Source organism: Coturnix japonica, chromosome W (genome assembly GCF_054131305.1).
Source record: "Coturnix japonica strain WE chromosome W, WE-NBRP24, whole genome shotgun sequence".
Taxonomy (NCBI): Eukaryota; Metazoa; Chordata; class Aves; order Galliformes; family Phasianidae; genus Coturnix; species Coturnix japonica.
Genome location: NC_140701.1, coordinates 31,717,855 through 31,741,960, shown reverse-complemented (window position 1 = coordinate 31,741,960; position 24,106 = coordinate 31,717,855). Strand labels below are relative to the sequence as shown.

Below are 24,106 nucleotides of genomic sequence, written 5' to 3'. Positions count from 1 at the left end.
AATACTTCAGTAAAAATGAGTTTAGGACTCTTAAAGTTAAGGCAGATATGCTTTAAAAGCATACCTCTGATACCAAGCTTTTCCCACAAAAGTTAAGAATTATAAAATATTGATCCCACTTGTACAGAAGTCTACTGCCTCACAAAACATCATAGCATCATTAAAGGACATCAGAGCTCTGGCAATTTTCCAGGCATAGTATCATCATAGTATCATAGTCTTGTGCGGGTTGGAAGGGACCTTAGAGATCATCGAGTCCAACCCCCCGGGATTCGAGCCTCATGTGTAGCAGAGCGGCACTTCTACCACTTGCACCACAGGGGGGATTTGAACCCAGGGCCTCCGGTGTTGCAACGCAGCATTCCTACCACTTGCGCCACCGGGGCATACCCTGAGAGTAATCTGACTTTCTAAAATTTACAGGTAGGACATTAATATGTGCCTGTTTACTAAGAATGGTTAAATAGGTTGGTCACTCTGAAAGTAATGCTTCCCAGTTTTTATTTTCATAGAAACTATGACAAACACAAAGAACACAATAACACTCATTTCTCCTTTGCTATTTTTGTATAAAACTTCCTTATCATGGTATAAAATTAACAGCCCCAATAATTTGATTTTAAGGCTAATAATGTTCTATTGTCATGTTTACTTCAGTAATTCTTTTCCCTTTCTTTCAGCAACATCAAGTGGAGCTAATAATTGAGGTTTCAAGATTACAAGAAGTCTAGGACTGACTGCTACTTCTTTTTCTTTTTTAGAACTATTCATTACATTGTAGAAATTCATAGTATAATCTTTCACAAACTCATGAGGTTTATTTTTCTTTCCAAGTTCTTACTGAAAATCTTTTATCATTAAGATGACCAGACACTTCCATGTCATGAATTTCTATTAAAAGATTTGTGTATCAAGTTTGTCATTTAACTTACAAGAGTTTTATCCTTGTTCAGTGACAAGTGCTTCATAACATTTGCTCAGATCGGTTTACCTTCACTCAGACTACTCTGCCAGATCTTCTATTCCACCAATCTTTCTTGCAGTTCAACTTTGCACGTATCCTAATGCTATCTACTTCTATTTTTTGACCATGGATGACAAGAACCATACACACATTATTTCAGATTAATCTTCAACTGTGCTACCCTACTCCAGACAGTGCTTTTTTTCCAAACAGTCTAGCTCCTTCATAGAAGCTTCTTGTGAAGTCACCTACATATTGACGATACTTTCCTTACGTATCATGACATTCTATACAAATGTAAACACCAAATAAGAATCTACACCAGTGCTTGCATAACTCCAATGTAATTATCCCTATTTAATAATCATTCTTCTAATAAATACCTCTACCACTACTTCTCTACAAGTTTTATTCATGTCTATCTTAATAATTTCCCATAGTAGATCACATCAATTAAGTCCCAAAGACTGCAAAATACTTGGCATATGATCAAGTTATTAGAGCAACAACAAATGTCAGCTGAGCTACTGTAACAAAACATATGCATATTTTTCAACACAACAGAAAAATGTAATTCAGTTTAGCTTAATCATCCAATACACCGATAAATAAGTTGAACTAAATTTGTGGAAGGACTGCAAACAGGGATTATGAACAGAGACTAAACCCGGGACTTGGACTATCTTGAAGAGTCCTGAACATGTTGAGATAAATGTGCCAGGTACTGAAATAAATGCAGGGCACACTAAGCATGTTGAGAAAAATGTAAAAAACCTGTACAGGGGACTGTTGAGAAAAATGTGGCAGACTGTGGATTCGTCATTCCTAACAGCTTTGATTGTCTTTCACTTGATAAAGGTAAGCATGCACAGTGTGGGGAACAAAATGACCTCAGAACAGAGAAACATCCTAGTTACTTTTCAGTCTACCCTTAAATGATGAGGAGCATTGGTATTCTTCCCCCAATCCACAGCAAATGCTTGCATGGGCCACCAGGAAGGATCCTTCCATCACCAGTCATACAATTTATGATCCAGAGATTTGGGAAGGGATGGGGATGAAATTGTGGGATGCATTCACTAAAGGTGATAAGGTGATGTTCAGGTTGCATGAAACATGGAGAAAAGTTTTTGAAGCTTTAAAAAATCATGTGTGGTCATTGTCACCCCCAGTCTACCTGAGAATGGAGGAGCTGCAGGCTCCTCCTCAGATTCACACACTGTGTCAGCAACTCCCTTGTTAACCCCTGCCACAGGGGGGGCTCACTGCCTCCCATCCTGCGGGCCTCAACAATCCATTTTCATCCTGGGGGCAGACCAGCGGCCCCTATCCTGAGGAAAAATTGCTGTAGCTAAATATCCTTGTTCAAGAACAACTTATAGCCAGACATGTAGTTGGCACTATAAGTCTGTGGAGTTCCCCTATGTTTGTGATCAAATAATGATCAGGAAAATGGAGACCATTACATGATCTCAGAAAGATTAATGCTGTTATTGAAGATATGGGCTCTTCGAACCAAGGCTGCCTTCCCCTGCTATGCTTCCACAGTTGTGGCTGCTTATAGTAATAGATTTAAAAGACTGTTTTTTAACATCACACTTTGCTCTGATGATGCACCATGTTTTGCATTTTTGGTTCCCTCTATTAACAATGGGGAACCCCATCACTGATGACCTGGATGAGGACATTGAGTGCACCCTCAATAAGTTTGCAGATGACACCAAGTTGGCTGGGAGTGTGGATCTGCCTGGGGGTAGCGAGGCCCTACAGAGGGATCTGGACAGGCTGGAGAGCTGGGCTGAAGCCAATAGGATGAGGTTCAACAAGACCAAATGCTGTGTCCTGCACTTTGACTACAACAACCCTGGGCGACGCTACAGGCTTGGGGCAGAGTGGCTGGAAGACTGTGTAGAAGAAATGGACCTGGAGGTATTGATTTTATGCTTGGTTGAACACATATTGACAGTGTAACCAAGAAGGCCAATGGCATCCTGGCTTGCATCAGAAACAGTGTTGCCAGCAGGAGCGGAGTGGTGACTGTTCCCCTGTACTTGGCACTGGTGAGGCCACACCTTGAGTACCATGTCCAGTCTTGGGCTCCTCGCTGAGAGAAAGACATCAAGGCCCTGGAACATGTTCAAAGGAGGGCAACAAAGCTGGTGAGGGGTCTGGAGCATGGGCTGTATGTGGAGAGGCTTGAAGGAGCTGGGAATGTTCAGCCTGGAAAAGAGGAGGTTCAGGAGAGACCTTATTGCTCTCTCTAACTTCCTGAAGGGAGGTTGTAGTGAGCTGGGGGTCAGCCCATTCATAGAATCACAAGGTTGGAAAGGACCTATAAGATCATCTAGTCCTACTGTCCTCCCTTTATCGTACCTACACAAAAACCCTAAACCATATCTTGTAGCTCCCTATCCAGATGCTTCTTGAACACTGCCAGGGATGGCAGCTCCACCACCTCCCTGGGCAGGCCATTCCAGTGACTGACCACTCTGAGAAAAAAAAATTCCTTTGTATATCTAGTCTAAATCTCATCTGATACAACTCGTGGCCATTTCCTCAGGTCCTGTTTGTTGCCTGGCAGAAGAGGCCAAGCCCCTCCTCATCACAACCTCCCTTCAAGAAGTTGTAAAGTGCAATGAGGTCTCCCCTGAGCCTCCTCTTCTACAGGCTAAACAATCCCAGCTCCCTGAGCCGTTTCTCATAAGACATGTGCTCCAGACCCCTCACAAGTTTTGTTGCCCTTCTCTGGATACATTCCAGGGCCTCAATGTCTTTCTTGTAGTGAGGAGCCCAAAACTGAACACAGTATTCAAGATGCGGCCTCACCAGAGCTGAGTACAGAGAGATGATCACCTCTTTGTTCCTGCTGGCCACACTATTTCTTAGACAGGCCAGGATGCAGTGGACCACGGGACTTACTTGAACAGTGAGTTTCAGACTGAGTGCTTGTCATGGTTTTGGTGCTGTTGCTGTCAATATTCTACATCATAACATCATGTGCAGTATGAATCATTAATTGTGGGTATAAATAGTGGAATCGTGTACAAAGGAAAAAGGGTTAAAGAGAAAGTAAGTTTATGTTTATAACTGAACGATACGGATTGCTAAGGGAAAGTTATATGGTATTAAAGGTGTTTGAATGGGACAAACTGTTTTGACGGTATAAGAAAGTGTAATAGAGGGTATGTGAAAGTGTAATAGAGGGTATGTGGAAGTGTAATTGAGGGTATGTAGAAGTGTAATTGAGGGTATGTGGAAGTGTGATTGAGGGTATGTGGAAGTGTGGAAGGTTCATGCTCCAGTTCCGTGGAATGGCAGCGTCCCGAGTACTCAGCTCTCGGAGGAGAACTACATATCCCAGAGGACGTCGCGGCCAGAGATGAATCACCAGAGGAGGACATATATAATCTCGCTCCAAGGCTGGAACACTCTCTTCTTTTTCTCTCGCTCTCTGCATGCCAGCTCTGTTGTCTCTGTGCTCCAGCCCTATCGCCTAGAGTAAACAGTAGGCCTGCCGGTTTTCAGGGATTTTCTCTCTCTCTCTTTTGTTTGATTTATTAGCCTCAATTATATTGTACTATACTGTGTTATCTTGTATTCCAATATCATATTTAGTAAAATAAGTTTCCTCCTTAGATTGCTGTCACTGTTTTTGTCCATTCCTCTCTTTCCCTTCATTTCTGGGGCAGTGGCCCCTGTCACGGGCACAGGTAAACCTAGGTAACCCGTGACAGTGCTCTTACTGCAGGAGGAGCCCTCTCCAACTGTCTCTGGTCTGTTTAACAGGTAACTACTTTAGTAACAGGCTCTTCCATAACAACAGTCACTGTCTAGGCTGCTTGATTTCCTTTGGCCATGACCTTTGCGATGTGACCATGATATGCTTGAGTCACTGGAACTAGTGCTCTCACAATTACTGGACTCTGCCTGGCCTTTTAGGGACTTGCTAGTGTCACAGGGCCTTGACCTCCTGCTTCTTTTGCTCTAATGTTTGTTACCATCTCCACTTTTTGATAGTCTCTTTTTTAAACTGGTGTTCACTGTTCTGCGGACTCCCAGTCTTCCTCTTTCTGGACAGTCTCTGGCTATGAGAAGAGTACACATTGTCCATCCCTGGAGACAGGCTCCAGTCTGATTCATGTGGAGAATTTTTTTTCTTTGTTCTTTTGTTTATCCATTAACACTGTCCTCTTGGCTACAGAGAGCAAGGAACTTTAACAACTATACAGTTGAAATAATACAAGTATAGCGTACAGTCAAAATAGTACAAATATAGTTGGAAATAGATAGCCAAAGGGGTATTTAAGGAAAAGGACTCACCAACTCTGAGGCCTTCAGTCAAGATAGATGCTCACAACAAGAACTCCACAAAGGAGCAACCTCTAGAAAAAGATGCTACCTTAGTGGTGGCCAGCCCTTAAATGGGATCTAGGAGAGGTGGAGTCAAGCTCCACCCCCTTCTGGGAGCACAGCTAAATTACCTTCACCTGTGCTCCCACAGCTGACTCATTGTTTGCCTCAGATAGTTAATCAGAGTTTCAGGCTGTGAACAATAGTTTCCCTTACAATAACTACTCACGAGCTTCTTGCACAGGGGGGAGTGGAGTGATGAAGCCCTGCTTGGTTCTCTGTGGTTTTCTGTCACTCCAGCTGCTATCCTGGATTGATTGCTCTTCACATCTTCTACCTGGTAGAGTCCTCAGAGTTTGAGGACAGCTCAGTCAGTTCTGGTGTCCCCTCAGTTCTGAGATTAATGTGGCCAGCGATATCATGATGCTCTGATAAGGAATTACTGGAGTTAACACTGGACTGCAGTGTGGCTTTCTCCGAAGCAGAGTTCTCATAAGAGCTCTCTAACTCTGAAAAAGAAATTATGGTTGCACCATGCTCTTCTGAATGGGAATACAAAAGACCTGGAGTTTCATCATGCTGGGTTAACGGATCAACACTATGCTCAGATGAAGCATGCTCTAGCTCTTGAGGATCATTGTCATGGTTTAATAATTTTGTAATTTTGCTATCAGTATTCCACATCATAACATCATATAAAGCATGAATAATTTTACTGAATCTGCTACTTACAGAAGAAGACTACATCTCCCAGAGAACAACATGATAGGTCACGGGACCTGGACTCTATATTAACTCGGTTGCAGACTAGACTGACGTCTTTCAAGTTCTGGCATTCAGGGGAGTGTGTGGGAGCCTTCGCCGTTTCATCTAGATTTCACAGTAGGCCTCTCGGTTACGGGACTCATTCTCTCTCCCATTTTGCTTGATTCGTTAGCTCAATTTTCCATTATATTGTATTATATTGTGTTATCCTGTATTTCAATATAGTATTTAGTAAATAAGTGTGCCTCCTTAGATCGTTGCCGCTGTTTTCTTTTCCTAATTAACTTTTTCCTTTCGGCCTAGGGCCCCTGCGGGGCCCATGGCCCCCTGTCACGGATGCAGGTGGATTTTTTCTTTCAAACCGTGACAGATTTTGGTGGAGAATGCGGGCATATTGAGTTGCTGTTTTTCTGTGTTTTCTTCTGTTGCTCTTTTAGCTTTTAACAGAGCTACGAGTTTTTTTCCTGTTAAGGAGCTATCTTAGGTTTGCGATTCTGCACCTGTGAGCTTGACCTTGAAAGTCCAGGCGGACTGCCAATACCCCGGTTTATTTTATAAACACTACTGAGCTTTGCTTTTTTACTTTTTTTTTCTCTCTATTGAAGAAAAAAAAAAGGGGGGAAAAAAAAAATGTTTTCTCTAGTAAGTTTGTTTTACAAGGGACTGCATGTCATTAGTTCCTCTTTTGTGATGCTCCAAACATATTGGACCATGTTTAAGCTAGCCATTGTTTCCAATGAAGTTCTAGGAATGTATAATAGATTGAAAGCATGGTTAGCAACGCTTACTTGGTATCTGCATGCAGCTCCAGAGGGAGCAACTAATGCAACTAATAGTTCAGGAATGGTGGTTTTTGAGCATGCTCCTCCTTTTTCCTTTGCATCCTTTAAGCAGTCTTCGAATGACAAGTTGGCCCAGTGGACCACAATGTCAATCGTGTCAATCTCCCTGAACTTACTGTCGGTTATTGTAATAATCTCACTCAGTATCTGGATTTATAACCTCCGGAAAAAGTCTTCCCTAGAACCAGAGAATACTGAGTGGCAGGGAGTGTGGAAAGACTTTGGAGAGACTTTTAAAAGACAGACGTCTTTAGTGTCATGGAGCTTTACTCCTGAATACTTAAAGAATCCTGAGAGTTTGACCGCATATTTGAGACAGGAATGTTGTGGCTCAGGCAGATCTCAGGAGGCACAAATGACTTGGGGCCTAGCTAATGCTTATCGGGCCTTATTCAATAGCATTCCTGAGAGGGAAGTTTTTGATGCTGAGAGAGAGAGTCTCAGGGCTGAGAATGAGAGTCTCCTTGATGAGAGAAATAAACTCCTACAACAACGAGACTCATTCTGGTATGAGAAAGAGAGTCTCGGAGCTGAGAGAGAAGACCTCCTATATCAACGAGACACATATTGGTATGAGAAAGAATCCCTGCAATCCAAAATCGACACTCTCCGGTCCGAGCACAACGCTCTCCGGTCCGAGCATGACACTCTCCAGTCCGAGCACAAAGTTCTCCGGTCCGAGCATGACACTCTCCAGTCAGAGCACAATGTCCTTCAGTCCGAGCGTGACACTCTCCAGTCTGAGCGCGACACTCTCCAGTCTGAGCGTGACACTCTCCAGTCTGAGCACAACACTCTCCAGTCTGAGCGAGACACCCTCCAGACTGAGCACAACGCCCTCCAGTCTGAGCACAACATCCTCCAGTCCGAGTGTAACACCCTCCGATCTGAGCGAGACATCCTCCGGTCCATGTACAACGACCTCAGGGTTCAGTTTGACGCCATCAAGTTTGATTGTAACACCTTCCAGACCATGTACGACGCCGTCCAATCTGAGCGCGACACTCTCCAGTCCAAACACGAACCCAGTCCGGGTTCGACACAATTCAGTCCAAGTACAACGCCCTCAGGGCTGAGTTTGACACCCTTGAGTTCGAGCGCGATCTCCTCCAATCCAAGCTATGCACCCTCCAGTCCAAGGGGGACACCCTCAAGTCTGAACCGTATGTACCACAATTTGACCAGCCATTGGGGGCGCATGTAGTCCAATTGGACCAACCATCGGGGACACCAGACACAATGTTGGTTGCCCCTGTAAGGGGGCAAAAGACAAAACGAGTTTCAACTCAGTTAGAGAAAATGCAGAAGGAGTTAGAAGAGCGGAGGGAGTTAGGAGAGCAGGACTCAGGAGAGCAGGGGGACTCAGGAGAGCAGGGGGAGTTAGAAGACCAGAGGAAGTTGGAGGAGCAGAGGATGTTAGAGGAGTATAAGAAGATGTTAGAGGAGCAGAAGAAGTTAGAGGAGCAGAGGAAGTTAGGAGAGAGGAAAAAGAAGGAGGGTTACCTGGAGGAAATAATACAAGAGTCAGAGTAAGAAGAAGAAGAGGAGCCAAAAGTTAGGTTTTCCTTACGAGAATTTCTCGAGTCCAAACTTCTAGATGGGGCAGCCTCATCAACACAGTTGCCACCATCAACACCTGGGACTCTTGATAGAGCAAAAGGTGAGCAAAGTATTACGACCATTATTGATAGATCTTTAAAACTGAGTGAAATTCGGGATCTAAGAAAGGATTTCACACGTCAACCAAAAGAACATATGGTCACTTGGTTACTTCAATGCTGGGACAATGGTGCCAGCAGTGTGTGGCTTTATGGCAGTGAAGCTCGCCAACTGGGTAGCATTTCCAAAGACGCACGTGTGGACAGAGATATTGGCACATGCCAAGATCAGTCCTACACCCTCTGAAAGCGGATTTTGATAGCAGTAAGAGATAGATTCCCCTTTAACCGGGACTTGGAGCCTGAGAAAAAGAAATGGACTGATATAGAGAAAGGTATCAAACTTTGAGAGAAAGTGCTCTGGTGGAAATGCTATACAGCTCCCACTTCAACTGTAATGACCTGAACCAATTACATGATCCTGAGACAGTCAGTGTTCCACGACAAATGTGGCGTGACTTTACAAGGGCTGCTCCAGAAAAGCATGCCAGTGCACTTGCATAAGTATATGGCCAAGGGGAAAGGAAACCCCTTGTGAATGAACTAATTGCTAAAATTCAGGAGCCTGAATTATTTATAAGCACTACAGAAGTTAATCGTTATACTTCAGCCATTGTCAAAATAGTTGAAAGGTTAAACAAAATGGAGGGAGCACGAAATGATATTATTGATATGTTGACTAACGTGCCTGATGTAGATGAATCCATGGTGGTACCAGATGATGGGGACCAGGATTCCCACGACTGCCTATTGAAAAACCTAAACAACATGAGTTCCTCTCAACCCGTATCATCGAAAATCTCAACCATAAGAAAGACACATCCTCGTATTCAAGCAAATGACAATAAGACACCTCGTATTCAAGCAAATGACAATGATAAGACCATACATTTTGCTTTGTTGTATTTCTTGAGTAATCATGGGGAGGATATAAAGAAGTGGTATAATTCATCCACTTCTGCACTTCAGGCACAAGTGAAAGAATTACAATGCAAAACAACCACCCAGGTGAACTCTTCCAAAAGGGGGAAAGTTCCAGTTGCTGCAAGCCACCGAGGTAAACAATAGAGGGGCCCTGCCCCCAGCCAGGGGGGGGAAAGGGACAATAGAGTATACTGGACTGTGTGGATTAAGTGGCCTGGCACATCTCAACCACAGAAATATAAAGCCATGGTGGACACTGGTGCACAATGCACCCTAATGCCCTCAAGTCACCAAGGGACACAATCAATTCATATTCATGGAATGACTGGGGATTCCCAAGTGTTGACTATGTTGGAGGCCGAAATAAGCCTCACTGGTAAAAATTGGCAAAAACACCCTATTGTGACTGGTCAAGAGGCTCCATGTATAATGGGAATCGATTACCTTAGGATGGGATATTTTAAGGATCACAAGGGGTATCGATGGGCGTTTGGGATAGCTGCTGTTAACACAAACAGTGTTAAGCAGCTGTCAATTTTACCTGGTCTGTCAGATGATCCTTCTGCTGTGGTGTTGCTCCAGGTAAAAGACCAAGAGGTACCAATTGCCACCAGAGTGGTTCACAGACGGCAGTACCGCACCAATAGGGACTCTTTGCTCCCCATTCACAAGCAATTTCGCCAATTAGAGAATCAGGGAGTGATCAGCAAAACTCACTCGCCTTTTAACAGCCCCATATGGCCAGTGCGTAAAACCAGTGGGGAATGGAGGCTGATGGTAGATTACCGTGGCCTGAATGAAGTCACACCTCCATTAAGTGCTGCTGTACCAGACATGCTAGAACTCCAGTATGAATTGGAGTCAAAAGAAGCTAGGTGGTATGCCACCACTGACATTGCTAATGCCTTCTTTTCCATCCCATTGGCTGCAAAATGTAGGCCACAGTTTGCTTTTACCTGGAGAGATATTCAGTATACCTGGAACCGTTTACCTCAAGGGTAGAAGCACAGCCCAACAATTTGCCATGGATTGATCCAAGCTGTTTTGGAACAGGGTAATGCTCCTGAGCACTTGCAGTATATTGATGATATTGTAGTGTGGGGCCATACAGCAGCAGAGGTTTTCCAGAAAGGAAAACAGATAATCCAAATTCTTTTGCAAGCTGATTTTGCCATTAAGCGCAGCAAGGTGAAGGGGCCTGCCCAGGAAATCCAGTTCTTAGGCATAAAATGGCAAGATGGACGTCGTCACATCCCAGCAGATGTGATTGACAAAATCACTGCTATGTCTCTGCCCACCGACAAGACAGAGACCCAATCTTTTCTGGGAGTAGTGGGCTTTTGGAGAATGCATGTCCCAAACTACAGCCACATAGTGAGCCCCCTCTATCAGGTAACACGGAAGAAGAATAATTTCTCATGGGGTCCTGAGCAGCAGCAGGCTTTTGAGCAGATAAAACAAGAGATAGCCCGTGCCATGGCCTTGGGGCCAGTACGGACGGGACAGGATGTGAAAAACATCCTCTACACTGGTGCTGGAGAGGAAGGTTCCACCTGGAGTTTGTGGCAAAGTGCCTCAGGAGAAACCCGAGGCCGACCCCTAGGATTTTGGAGTCGAGAATATAAAGGGTCTGAGGAGCGCTACACTCCAACTGAGAAGGAGATCTTAGCCGTGTATGAGGGGGTTCGGGTGCTTCTGAAGTAGTTGGGACAGAGGTTCAGCTTCTTCTAGCACCTCGCTTGCCAGTAATAAACTGGATGTTTAAAGGACAGGTTCCCTCCATCCATCATGCTACTGATGCCACTTGGAGTAAGTGGATTTCATTAATTACTCAACGAGCTCGAATGGGAAAACTCAGCCGTCCTGGAATTCTAGAAGTGATCATGGACTGGCCTGAGAGTAAAAAAATTGAAACACCACCTACAGAAGAGGTATCACGTGCTAAAGTGGCACCACCATACAATGAGCTACCAGAAAACGAAAAGAAATTTGCCCTATTCACAGACGGATCATGTCGTATTGTAGGGAAGCATCGCAGATGGAAAGCTGCTGTATGGAGCCCCACACGACAAGTTGCAGAGGCCACTGAAGGTAAAGGAGAATCAAGTCAATTCGCAGAGGTAAAGGCTGTTCAGCTAGCTTTAGATGTGGCTGAACGGGAGAGGTGGCCAATGCTTCATCTTTATACTGATTCATGGATGGTGGCAAATGCCTTATGGGGGTGGTTGCAACAGTGGGAAAATGATAATCGGCAACGAAAGGGTAAACCTGTTTGGACTGCTGAACTATGGAAAGACATTGCTGACCGAATAAGGAACATTGTTGTAAAGGTGCGCCATGTAGATGCTCATGTGCCTAAAAGTAAGGCTACTGAAGAACATAAAAATAACCATCAGGTCGATCGAGCTGCCAAAATTGAGGTGGCTCAAATAGACTTGGAATGGCAGAACAAGGGTGAATTGTTCCTAGCTCGGTGGGCCCACGAGACTTCAGGTCATCAAGGAAGGGATGCAACATATAAGTGGGCCAGAGACCGAGGGGTGGACTTAACTATGGACGCTATTGCTCAGGTTATTCATGACTGTGAAACATGCACCATAATTAAACAAGCCAAGAGGATGAAACCTTTTTTGGGGGAAGGGCAATGGCAAAAGTATAAATATGGGGAGGCGTGGCAGGTTGATTATATCACCTTGCCACAATCTTGCAATGGTAAGCGTTATGTGCTCACCATGGTGGAGGCAACCACTGGGTGGCTCGAAACATATGCAGTACCCCATGCTACCGCCCGAAACACCATATTAGGGTTGGAAAAGCAAATCCTGTGGCGGCATGGAACTCCAGAAAGAATCGAATCAGATAATGGGACCCATTTTAAAAATTCTCTTGTAACCACTTGGGCCAAAAATCATGGCATTGAGTGGATTTACCATATTCCCTATCATGCACCAGCTTCCGGTAAGACTGAACGATTCAGTGGGTTGTTGAAAACTATGTTGAAAGCAATGGGTGGCGGAACATAAAAATTGGGAGAACCATTTAGCAGAAGCCACCTGGTTGGTCAACACTCGAGGATCTAGTAATCGTAATGGTCCTAACCAATCCAGCTCCCTACGTACCGTGGAGGGAGATAAGGTTCCTGTAGTACACATAAAGAGTGTGTTGGGAAAAACTGTTTGGGTCCTTCCAGCGTCTGGAAAGGGCAAACCTCTCCGGGGTACTGTCTTTGCCCAGGGACCTGGGTGCACTTGGTGGGTGATGGACAAAAATGGGAATGTCCAGTGTGTACCACAAGGGAATTTGATGTTGGGGGAGTGCAGCCAATGATTTCTTTCTAGATATATAGGTAGAGTCTCAGAAAATATTTGAGAAATGTTCAGTTAGGTACAGGACTTAAGATAGAGTGGATTAATGTTAAGGAAATACTTTTTTCTATATACCTTAATTAGGCATTCTGTAAGCAAGTTTTCCATCTGGACTCTATATCGTGCACTGGCCATGCATGTGTAGAGCACACATGGAAAGAAGTCAAAAGGAAATCCGCTGTGGTGGCTGGGAAAGGATGAATGCACCTTGATGTGGGGGATGCCCTACTAGTGCTGCCTTTCTCCTCCACTGCTGACATGTTTTCCTTTTTCTGGCAGTTTTGCCATTTTCTCAAAATTAATAAATAGTAGGTTAGGTTATAGAGTTTTGTTATCAACTTAGGGATTTGTATGGAATAAAGATAAATTGTTGAGAAAATGAGGTAGCTGATTATTCACAACTATACGTATGAGTGTGTATGTATGTATAAACATAATGTAATGATGTAGAATAAGGAGTGGAATGTCATGGTTTAATAATTTTGTAATTTTGCTATCAGTATTCCACATCATAACATCATATAAAGCATGAATAATTTTACTGAATCTGCAACTTACAGAAGAAGACTACGTCTCCCAGAGAACAACACAATAGGTCACAGGACCTGGACTCTATATTAACTCGGTCGCAGACTAGACTGACGTCTTTCAAGTTCTGACGTTCAGGGGAGTGTGTGGGAGCCTTCGCCGTTTTGTCTAGATTTCACAGTAGGCCTCTCGGTTACGGGACTCATTCTCTCTCCTATTTTGCTTGATTCGTTAGCTCAATTTTCAATTATATTGTATTATATTGTGTTATCCTGTATTTCAATATAGTATTTAGTAAGTAAGTGTGCCTCCTGTCATGGTTTTGTAATTTTGTAATTTTGCTATCAGTATTCCACATCATAACATCATGTAAAGTATGGATACTTCTATTGAATGTGCAGTCCACAGAAGAAGACTACATATCCCAGAGAACAACAGGAGTAACAATAAGTCACGGGACCAGGACTCTATATAATCTCGTTTCCAGGCTGGGGTGCCCTCCTTCTTCTCTCGATCTTCTCGGGGAGTGGGAAGCGTTCCAGCCGTGTCGCCTAAAGTTCACAGTAGGCCTCTCGGTTTTCGGGGACCCTCTCTCTCTGTTTCGTTCGATTTGTTAGCCTCAATAATATTATATTGTGTTATCTTGTATTTCGATATCATATTTAGTAAAATAAGTTTTTCCTCCTTAGATTGTCGCTGTTTTATCCCACTCCCCTTTTCCCCCTCCTTTCCGGGCCCCGGGGGGGGGGCCCACGGGGTGGCTTCCCCTGTCATGGGCATAGGTAAATCTAAGTAACCCGTGACAGATTTTTTGGTGGAGAATGCGGGCATAGAGCTTTTTAGCTTTTAGAACGACTCTCTCTTTGCTCTTAAAGAGCTTCTTTACGGGAGTGTTGGGAGTGCTATCTTTCCGTAGCTGCTCACGGAGAACGTGACCTTGAAATACCAGACAAATTGTCAACATTAAGGGCTGCTGCACATTCTCAGCATTGCTATCTAACTTTTGTGTAGAAAACAAAGGGATTTCTTTCTCCCTTAGAGCAAAGCTAGCTAGCTCTGACTTTTACAGAGCCTGCCAGCTATGAATCCACTCTTCATCCCAGTTGCTCTGTTTAAGGGATTGAAAGCAATTATGATCTTCTTAAAGTATTGGTCAACTATTAACACTATAATTTGGTGTTGTGGAATTGTGCAGGTATATAACCTAATAAGGTGGATACTGATGGAGACACCTGCCTGGTACTTTTATGAGATGTGGTATGGTCAGAATTTTGGCATCTACACCCCAGATGGAATTGTAAATTTTACAAACACTTGTATCCCAGATGGAACAGGCAATTTTACAAATACTTGCATCCCAGATGGAACAGGCAATTTTACAAACACCACCATGTTTAATTCATTGTACAGGCTAAAAAAAACCTTTTTATTTAGGTTGTACTCTCAGATTTCCACACGCCTTTCAATAACTGAGATAGGGTTCATACTTGCATCCATGTTATCACTATCAATGAATGCATATATATTCCTATGCTTTCGTTCTATGCGGAAGTCTCCTCCAGAACCAGAGAATGATGACTGGCAGGGAATATGGAAAGGTTTAGGAAAAGTCTTAGAAGCATGGGGACCCGCAGTGTCATGGGATTTCACTCTTGAACACCTAAGGGACCCTGAGAAATTGAGTATTTGGGTCAGAGATCTAAGGAGGTAAACCTTATGTGGGGTTTGGCTTATGCATACCGTGCTTTGTATCATACTATTCTGGAGAGAGAGAGTTTCCGATCTGAGATTCAAGCCCACGTTAACTATGATCAGTCACAGGAGGCATCAGTAGCAATATCAGTTGCCCCTGTGGAAGGCAAGAAATGGAAACGGGTGTCCATGCGTCTAGAACGAAAAGAAGGAGAAGCAGAGGAGGGGGCAGCAGAAGACCCAGGTGCCGGGCATGGAGCAGTACCGAAAAAAGCAAAGGCAAAAACCAAGAGGCATGAAGAAGAGACTGATGATGAGGAGGAAATCACCTATTGCCGACCTCTGAAGCTGACTGAAATCCAAGGCTCAAGAAAGGAGTTCACACGGCGTCAAGATGAAGGTATCCTTTCTTGGTTGATTCGCTGCTGGGACAACGGGGCCAACAGCTTGTCTCTAGATGGTAATGAAGCTCGCCAACTAGGAAGCATTGCCTAAGATGCAGGTATCGACAGAGGGATTAGCAGATGTTCGGATGGAGCTGCCACTCTCTGGTTGCGGCTGTTAGAAGCCGTGAGAGAAAGGTACCCCTATAAGGATGCTTTGAAGCCTAAATTTGATAGTTGGAATACCGTCCAAAAAGGTATTCAGCGCCTGAGGGAATTGGCCATGGCGAAAATGTTGTACAGCCCTGATCCAAGCGAACTTGACCCTGAGAGAGTGAGGGCCGATCCTGACATGTGGCAGAAAATCACAAGTACAGCACCAGAGAGAATTGCACAGTCATTGGTAACAGGATCTAAAGGATTCGGGGACAGATGGCCCCGAGTTGTTGAGCTGATTATAATGCTTCAAACCGTCGATCAGCAGCTCCCTCAACTGCATGCCGCAGTTTCTGCCATCTCACGGCTAGAAAACCGAGTAGATGAAATGTGCAAGAAATTGTTTCCATCAACTAATCGTAATGACCCCGTAATAGTATCAGAAACAACTGATGAAGGTCAATCCTCGTACGGGCCACCAGGTCTAATGAAGGATCTGATCAAACTAGTCCAGTCCTACTCCCCACCTGCATCATCAAAAGTCTCAGCTGTTAAACGCACACGCTTCCCAGCTCGAGCAAAGAACAACAGTACGATTGCACCGCGTGTTTCCATGTGGCGCTACCTACGTGACCGTGGAGAAGACATGAGGAAGTGGCATGATCAGCCCACTTCTGCACTACGAGCACGGGTGAAAGAACTACTAGACATACCAACCACCAGTGGAGTTGCTCCAGTCATCACAGGTAACCAATAGAGGGGCCCTGCCCTCAGTCAGGGGAGGGAAAGGGATAATAGAGTTTATTGGACTGTGTGGATTCGATGGCCTGGCACATCAGAACCACAGGAATATAAGGCGCTGGTGGATACCGGTGCACAGTGCACCCTAATGCCCTCCAGTCATGAAGGGACAGAATCAATCCATATTTCTGGAGTGACTGGGGGCTCTCAAGAATTGACTGTGCTGGAGGCTGAAATAAGTCTCACTGGCAAAGACTGGCAAAAACATCCTATTGTTACTGGCCCAGGGGCTCCATGTATACTGGGTATTGATTACCTCAGAAGGGGGCATTTCAAGGATCCTAAGGGGTATCGATGGGCCTTTGGAATAGCTGCTGTAGACATGGACAACATTAAGCAGCTGTCTGTTTTGCCTGGCCTGTCAGAGGACCCGTCTGTTGTGGGGCTGCTACGAGTAAAAGAGCAGCAGGTACCGATTGCTACAAAGACAGTGCACAGACGGCAGTATCGCACCAACAGGGATTCCTTGCTCCCCATTCATGATTTGATTCGCCAGTTGGAGAATCAGGGAGTGATCAGTAAAACTCACTCACCTTTTAACAGTCCCATATGGCCAGTGCGTAAAGCCAGTGGAGAATGGAGGCTGACAGTAGACTACCGTGGCCTGAATGAGGTCACACCCCCATTGAGCGCTGCTGTGCCGGACATGTTGGAACTCCAGTACGAGCTGGAGTCAGAAGCAGCCAAATGGTATGCCACCATTGACATTGCCAATGCCTTCGTCTCTATTCCTTTGGCTGCAGAATGTAAGCCACAGTTGGCCTTCACCTGGAGGGGCATTCAGTATACTTGGAACCGTTTGCCCCAGGGGTGGAAACACAGCCCAACCATTTGCCATGGGTTGGTCCAAACTGTACTGGAACAGGGTGGTGCTCCTGAACACCTGCAGTACATTGATGACATTGTTGTGTGGGGCGATACAGCAGAAGAAGTTTTCACAAAAGGAGAGCAGATAATCCAGATTCTTCTACAAGCTGGCTTTGCTATTAAGCGAAGCAAAGTAAAAGGACCTGCCCAGGAAATTCAGTTCTAAGTATAAAGTGGCAGGATGGACGTCGTCACATCCCAGCAGATGTGATCGACAAAATCACTGCCATGTCTCCACCAACTAGCAAGAAAGAGACACAATCTTTCCTGGGTGCAGTGGGCTTTTGGAGGATGCACATTCCAAACTACAGCCTCATTGTAAGCCCCCTTTATCAGGTAACGCGGAAGAAGAATGATTTTGCATGGGGCCCTGAGCAGCAGCAGGCTTTTGAACAGATTAAACAAGAGATATCCCGTGCTGTAGCCCTGGGGCCAGTACGGACTGGACAGGATGTAAAGAACATCCTCTATACTGCTGCTGGAGAGAAAGGCCCCACTTGGAGTTTGTGGCAAAGAGCCTCAGGAGAGACCCGAGGCCGACCCCTGGGATTCTGGAGTCGATCATATAAGGGGTCTGAAGAGTGCTACACTCCAACTGAGAAGGAGATCTTAGCCGCGTATGAGGGGGTTCGGGCTGCTTCCGAAGTAGTCGGGACTGAAACACAGCTCCTTTTGGCACCTCGACTGCCAGTGCTGAACTGGATGTTCAAAGGACAGGTTCCCTCCACCCATCATGCTACCGATGTCACCTGGAGCAAGTGGATTACGCTGATTACACAACGAGCGCGAATGGGAAACCTCAATCGTCCAGGAATCCTAGAGGTAATCATGGACTGGCCTGAAGATAAAAAGTTTGGAACATCACCAGCAGAAGAGGTATCACGTGCTAAAGAGGCCCCACCATACAATGAATTACCAGAAAATGAAAAGAAATATGCCCTATTCACTGACGGATCATGTCGCATTGTAGGGAAGCATCGCAAATGGAAAGCTGCTGTGTGGAGCCCCACACGACAGGTTGCAGAGGCCACTGAAGGTAAGGGAGAATCAAGTCAGTTTGCAGAGGTAAAAGCTGTCATGCTGGCCTTAGATGTTGCTGAACGGGAGAGGTGGCCAATGCTGTATCTTTATACTGACTCATGGATGGTGGCAAATGCCTTATGGGGGTGGTTACAGCGGTGGGAACAAAACAACTGGCAATGGAGGGGAAAATCTGTTTGGGCCGCTGAATTATGGAAGGACATTGCTGCCCGAACAAAGAATATGGTTGTAAAGGTGCGTCACGTGGATGCACATGTGCCCAAAAGTCAGGCTACTGAAGAACAACAAAACAACCATCAGGTAGATAAAGCTGCTAGAATTAATGTGGCTCAAATCGACTTGGATTGGCAGAATAAGGGTGAATTATTTCTAGCTCGATGGGCTCATGAGACCTCAGGCCATCAAGGAAGAGACGCAACATATAAGTGGGCCAGAGACCGAGGGGTGGACTTAACCATGGACGCTATTGTGCAGATTATTCATGATTGTGAAACATGTGCCATAATTAAACAAGCCAGAAGGATGAAACCTCTCTGGGAGGAAGGGCGATGGCAAAAGTATAAATATGGGGAGGCGTGGCAGGTTGATTATATCACCTTGCCACGATCTCGCAGTGGTAAGTGTTATGTACTCACTATGGTAGAGCCAACCATTGGTTGGCTTGAAACATACGCAGTACCCCATGCAACTGCTCGAAACACCATATTAGGTCTTGAGAAACACGTCCTGTGGCGGCATGGCACCCCAGAAAAAATTGAATCTGATAATGGGACACATTTCAAAAATTCTCTTATAAATACTTGGGCCAAAAATCATGGCATTGAGTGGATTTATCATATTCCCTACCATGCACCAGATTCTGGTAAAATTGAACGATATAATGGGTTGTTGAAAACTATGTTGAAAGCAATGGGTGGTGGAACATTTAAGCACTGGGAGAAGAATCTGGCAGAAGCCACTTGGTTGGTCAATACTAGAGGATCTGTCAATCGTGATGGTCCTAGTCAATCTAGCCCCCTACACACTATAGAAGGAGATAAGGTCCCTGTTATACATGTAAAGAACATGTTGGGAAAAGCTGTTTGGGTCCTTCCAGCTTCTGGAAAGGGCAAACCTATCCGTGGAACTGTCTTTGCTCAGGGACCTGGGTGCACTTGGTGGGTAATGCAGAAGGATGGGGATGTTCAGTGTGTACCACAAGGGAATTTGATGCTGGGGGAGTGCAGTCAATAATTTTATGTATCTATATATATATATGTTTGCATGTGTAGTGTATTTTAGTTATTATAGTTGTACATTTAGTTATGTTACATGCAATTCTACTACTTAGCTATCACAATTTTACATACGTGTATATATATGTATATATATGTATATATTAACCATGATGTAATAATGTAGAATAAGGGGTGGAATGTCATGGTTTTGTAATTTTGTAATTTTGCTATCAGTATTCCACATCATAACATCATGTAAAGTATGGATACTTCTATTGAATGTGCAGTCCACAGAAGAAGACTACATATCCCAGAGAACAACAGGAGTAACAATAAGTCACGGGACCAGGACTCTATATAATCTCGTTTCCAGGCTGGAGTGCCCTCCTTCTTCTCTCGAACTTCTCGGGGAGTGGGAAGCGTTCCAGCCGTATCGCCTAAAGTTCACAGTAGGCCTCTCGGTTTTCGGGGACTCTCTCTCTCTGTTTCGTTCGATTTGTTAGCCTCAATTATATTATATTGTGTTATCTTGTATTGCGATATCATATTTAGTAAAATAAGTTTTTCCTCCTTAGATTGTCACTGTTTTATCCCACTCCCCTTTTCCCCCTCCTTTCCGGGCCCCGGGGGGGGGGGGCCCACGGGGTGGCTTCCCCTGTCATGGGCATAGGTAAATCTAAGTAACCCGTGACACCTCCTTAGATCGTTGCTGCTGTTTTCTTTTCCTAATTAACTTTTTCCTTTCGGCCTAGGGCCCCTGCGGGGCTCACGGCCCCCTGTCACGGACGCAGGTGGATTTTTCGTTCAAACCGTGACAGATTCCTCACCTGAAAAGCCTGAAAGGAACTGCTGAGACTGAGCTGTTTCCTTCATTGTGCAATGGTGTAGAGTAGTTATAGTTAACATGCTGATCCCACGCCTCTTTGTCAAAAGGGCTTTCAACAAAATTGATGGTGCTCTGATAAAAGATCTGTTTTCTGAAGGCCCAGATATGTCATCTTCAGCAAGGTCCGTACGACAAAGAGAAAAGTAGGGCTGTTGGCACACTTGGCATTCTGTTTTAAATTCTGACCGTTCTTGGATGCAATGGAAGCAGAACATGTGGCAGCAAGGATCTAGATATACAGCACTGTCAAATGTGTCCAAGCAAATGGGGCATTTAGTGTCAGGAATGATGTTCACTGGCAGTCTGAATCTTGCTAGGGTGAGCTATCAGCTGCCATCCTCAGCAAACAGGCTGTGGAAGTTGTGTTCACCCCACAAGTGATGCCCAGCTCACCCCCAGAGCAGCAGAAGAGAGAACTCCCATTGCTTTCAGAACTTTCCTTCCACAGGTTGCCATATGATACGGTATATCCCTCTGGCCTGTTTAAGTCATCTATCCTGAATTAGTATAATATTGGTAATAGGTGAATGGTTGGACTGGATGATCTTTTAGGTCTTTTCCAACCGTGGTGATTCTATGATTCTATTTGCATCAGAAACAGTGTTGCTAGCAGGAGCAGAGAGGTGATTGTCCTCCTGTACTCAGCACTGGTGAGGCCGCACCTCAAGTACTGCGTCCGGTTCTGGGCCCCTCACTGCAAGAAAGGTATCGAGGCCCTGGAGCTGAAGGATGAGAGAAGGGCCCCACAGTAAGGGAGAGAAAGAAACTGGGACAGGAGGAGTGAAAAGATAGTTTACGTAAAAGTTGTTAGAAGATTTATTTAACCAAGTTAAGAAATGAATAGGTGGAGTTTACCTTCTGGATTTGTGGGATGTCTCTTCTTCCTGGTTTGGCCAAAGGAAGCCTAAGGTTATTTGCCTTTTAATAGGAATGGGAGAAGAGACTCAGTTAACCTGGACAGCGTTACCCAGGGTTGTGAGAACAGCTTAATGATTTTTGAGAACTGGTCAGCTCACAAGCCTGAGACCTGGGTTCCTCCATCCCAGGGTCGAACTTTACTGCAGCCCATGGATGCCACAGCAACAAAAGGACTGTGTACAATAGACTAAGAGTTTGCTGAGTTTCTTGGTTTACAGAAAGCACAAATAACTCAACAGCAAGTGACATATTTGGGATATGAGATTACAGCTGAACTTTGAACCTTAAGGACTGTCAGGAAAGAAGCCATCTGCCAAACCCCTGAGCCACAGACTGCCAAGGAACTCCATACGTTCCCAAGAATGACAGGATGGTGCTGACTGTGGATACACAGCTATGGTAAACTTCAAACAGCTTGAAGTGAGTAAGGGATGGCCAGGGTGCCTGAGGGCGGTGGCTGTGCTTGTGCTCAGTATTCAAGAAGCCTGTAAATCTACACTGGGCCAAAGGATACCAGTTTTAATATCTCATACAGTGTTTACTGTATTGGAGGCAAAAGGGGGACATTGGCTCTCACCCCAAAGATTCACAAAATACCAGACCCATCCTGGTAGAGCAGGGTGATATAGAAATAATTGTAACTAATATTGTCAACCCAGTATCTTTCCTTAGCAGAACTCCTGGAGAACTGGTATTTCATGACTGCTTTGAAACAACTAAAGCTGCACATTCCAGCCGGTTGGTCAGACCTGAAGGACAAACCCTTAGAAGATGCAGAAGACACCTGGTTTACCAACAGTAGCAGTTTTGTGAGGAGGCTGTAAGGCAGGATTTGCTGTAACTGCTACTGACCAGGTAACTGAAACACAACCATCAGCTGTGGAGACTTCCCCTCAGAAGGCTGAAATAACAGCCTTGACAAGAGCCTTAATTATATGGACAGATGCTAAATATGTATTTGGGGTGCCACACGCTCATAGTACCATCTGGAAAGAGCAAGGATTGCTCATACACAAGGAAAACAGCGTGATATAAATCTACCAATGGCTATTATATGTTGTAAAGGACATCAGAAATGTAACACTGTACAAGAAACAGAAAATAAGATGATAGATCAGGTGGCAGAACAGGCAGTTGAAGAGGGCTTAAATTCCAGACGGTAAACTTAAAATCTCTGAACCCAAGTCGAAACCTGTAAAATAATCTAAAGAGGATAGGAAACTAATTAATTTAGAAGGGAAGAAAGCAAGCTGACAGGTGGGTGCATGCCTAGATGGACACGTTGTTATGCCCTTTAGTATTTTATGGAAATTGGTTAGTGTATGGGAAATCACAGCTTGAACCTTTGATTAATCAGCTGAGGCAAGTGTTGGGTCAGCTGTGGGAGCACAGGTGAGAGTAATCTAGCTGTGCTCCCGGAAGGGGTGGACCTCGACTCCACCTCCTCTGAGACCTCATTTAAGGGCTGTCCACCACTGAGGCAGCATCTCTTGGGGATTGCTCCCCAGTGGGGTCTGTCTCAGCTTTCTGGTCAAGGCATCAATATTGTTGAGTTTTCCTTTGCTAATAACCTTTGACTATTTATCACCATCTTGGTTAGCATCTTTATATTAGCCACCCTTACAGTTATAATGGAAGACAAGAAAATATATTGGACAAACCAACACTACAGAGTATGATGCTAGTACCAGAAACAAGGCACAAGTGGGCCTAATGGGAAAGGGCCTTCCAGGCAAACAATGGCAAATTGATTTCACAGAACTCCCAGCAAAAGGGGGGGTATTGCTGTATGTTGGTACCTTTTTATAGTGTCCAGAGACATTTCCTTGCAGAACTATAAAGGCACGTGAGGTAACTAAAGTATTTTTGCAGGAAGTTATTCCAAGATGCTGAGGAACTATTTGGTCTGTCAAGGAAAGTGCACCATTGAAAGTTAAACTCATAAAGAAAAGATGAGTCAGTTACTAATTCTATTTACAATGTAATTAGTAGCTTTTCTGTAACTTTATACTTCTCTAATTGCTGGGTCTGTACACGATTACCAAGGGCAGGGATGGAAGTACTGTGGTCTGGGATCCTGTCACTAAATTTATCTGTTCAGTACAAATATAAAAGCGGTTAAAGGGAGACCATTTATTTAGGGGCAGGTGCCATGTTAAACAGTGGCAGCTATTAAGGAAAGTAATAACACTCTCAATAGTGGGCATGAGCATCAAAATGGAAGTAATATAATGAGCAAGTGTTTGGGTAAAGGTTTTTGGTGGCTGTGGGGAGATGGGAGAGCTCAAACTCCCACCAGGCATAGTGAGAACTATGTGGAGCCAATATCAAAATCCAAGGAGGGTTAAAAGGGTAAATAACCCATTGGTAAGGTATAATGCAGGATGCTATAGCTCCTAGTCTTAAAAGTAGTACAGCTGGAAAGGCCTACAGAGAACATTTGTGCAACTTTAGAAATAATTGAGAATGCTACAGCAGATGCCCTATGGGCAATCCTAGAGGAGGTATCCTCTTTATCCAAAGTTGTATTGCAACATGAAGTAGGCAGGGATAACACCAATTGGGGAATGGCTTTTTCTGGACTATGGGATAAAAGTTGCCAAATTTAGGATGGCTAAAACAGCTTTTCTTAGTCTGCATCACCTTGCTGCTCTTGGTGTGTTTTACTTGTGTGGTAATGAGATGCTCTTTGTGTCTGTGCCAGGATACCAGAAGGGAATACAAGGTATGGGAGAGGCATACGAGCTAA

At 44.6% G+C, this 24,106-nt stretch overlaps 1 protein-coding gene and 1 non-coding gene across 6 annotated transcripts in view; both read right to left on the bottom strand.

Moving 5' to 3' along the window:
- The window catches only part of LOC146754691 (zinc finger RNA-binding protein-like), a 127,592-nt gene that overhangs the window by 52,532 nt on the left and 50,954 nt on the right, over positions 1-24,106 (bottom strand). The gene's annotated exons all lie outside the window — the stretch shown is intronic.
- LOC146754692 (small nucleolar RNA SNORA66) lies at positions 579-714 on the bottom strand. Its single transcript, XR_014939061.1, has one exon. It is a non-coding gene; the product is annotated as a small nucleolar RNA SNORA66 (small nucleolar RNA).